Source organism: Nerophis lumbriciformis, linkage group LG18, assembly GCF_033978685.3.
Source record: "Nerophis lumbriciformis linkage group LG18, RoL_Nlum_v2.1, whole genome shotgun sequence".
Lineage (NCBI taxonomy): Eukaryota > Metazoa > Chordata > Actinopteri > Syngnathiformes > Syngnathidae > Nerophis > Nerophis lumbriciformis.
Genome location: NC_084565.2, coordinates 24,163,474 through 24,165,000, shown reverse-complemented (window position 1 = coordinate 24,165,000; position 1,527 = coordinate 24,163,474).

Here is a 1,527-nt window from a genome sequence, read left to right as displayed (position 1 = left end):
ATATATATATATATATATATATATATATATATATATATATATATATATATATATATATATAAATAATATATATATGTATATATAACAATATAATATATATATATATATATATATATATATATATATATATATATATATATATATATATGGTGTTTTGATACTTCTCTGTACTTTTCTAAATAAAGGGGACTACAAAAAAATTGCATTATTGGCTTTATTTTAACAAAAAATCTTAGTGTACATTAAACACATGTTTATTATTGCAAGTTTGTCCTTAAATAAAGTAGTGAACATACAAGACAACTTGTCTTTTAGTAGTAAGTAAGCAAACAAAGTCTCCTAATTTAGTCATTTTCCATTCTATTATTTTGTCAAAATTATTAAGGACAAGTGGTAGAAAATGCATTATTAATCTATTTGTTCATGTACTGTTAATATCTGCTTACTTTCTCTTTTAACATGTTCTATCTACACTTCTGTTAAAATGTAATAATCACTTATTCTTCTGTTGTTTTGATACTTTACATTAGTTTTTGGATGATACCACACATTTGGGCATCAATCCGATACCAAGTCGTTACAGGATCATACATTGGTCATATTCAAAGTCCTCATGTGTCCAGGGACATATTTCCTGAGTTTATAAACATAATATAAAAAAAAAAACAAACGAAATAAGATGTTGTGATGCCAAAAAATATCGACCTAATGATAGTAGTATCGACTAGATACACTCCTGTATTTGGTATCATTACAGTGGATGTTAGGTGTAGATCCACCAATGGGGGTGGCGGACCAATAATTTTCGCGGTACTATACTAATATCGGTATACCGTACAACCCTTATATATATATATGTATATATATATATATATACCGTATATATGGTTGGGAGAGTGGCCGTGCCAGCAACCTGAGGGTTCCTGGTTCGATCCCCAGCTTCTACCAACCTAGTCACGTCCGTTGTGTCCTTGAGCAAGACACTTCACCCTTGCTCCTGATGGGTCGTGGTTAGGGCCTTGCATGGCAGCTACCGCCACCAGTGTGTGAATGTGTGTGTGAATGTGGAAATAATGTCAAAGCGCTTTGAGTACCTTGAAGGTTGAAAAACGCTATACAAGTATAATATATATGTGTAAATATATATATATATATATATATATATATATATATATATATATATATATATATATTCCGAGCGCGATGAAGTCATGTTATCGATGGGAAAATGCATTTTTAGACAATATGACACTGAGAGTAACAAGCGGTAGAAAATGGATTAGAAAGGACATATTTATTTTTTATTTTATTTTTTTTAAACTTGGGACTTCCCGCGGGCCGGATTAAGGACGCTGGCGGGCCGAATCCGACCCGCGGGCCGTAGCTTGGGGACCCCTGACTTAGATATTGGGACAATTTTTTTTATTACAGTAAATAATGCAAGTGTGCAAATAATTGCCACATACTGACTTGTTTATTTACACTGAGTACTAAACATAATAACAACTATAACAATAATAATCCATC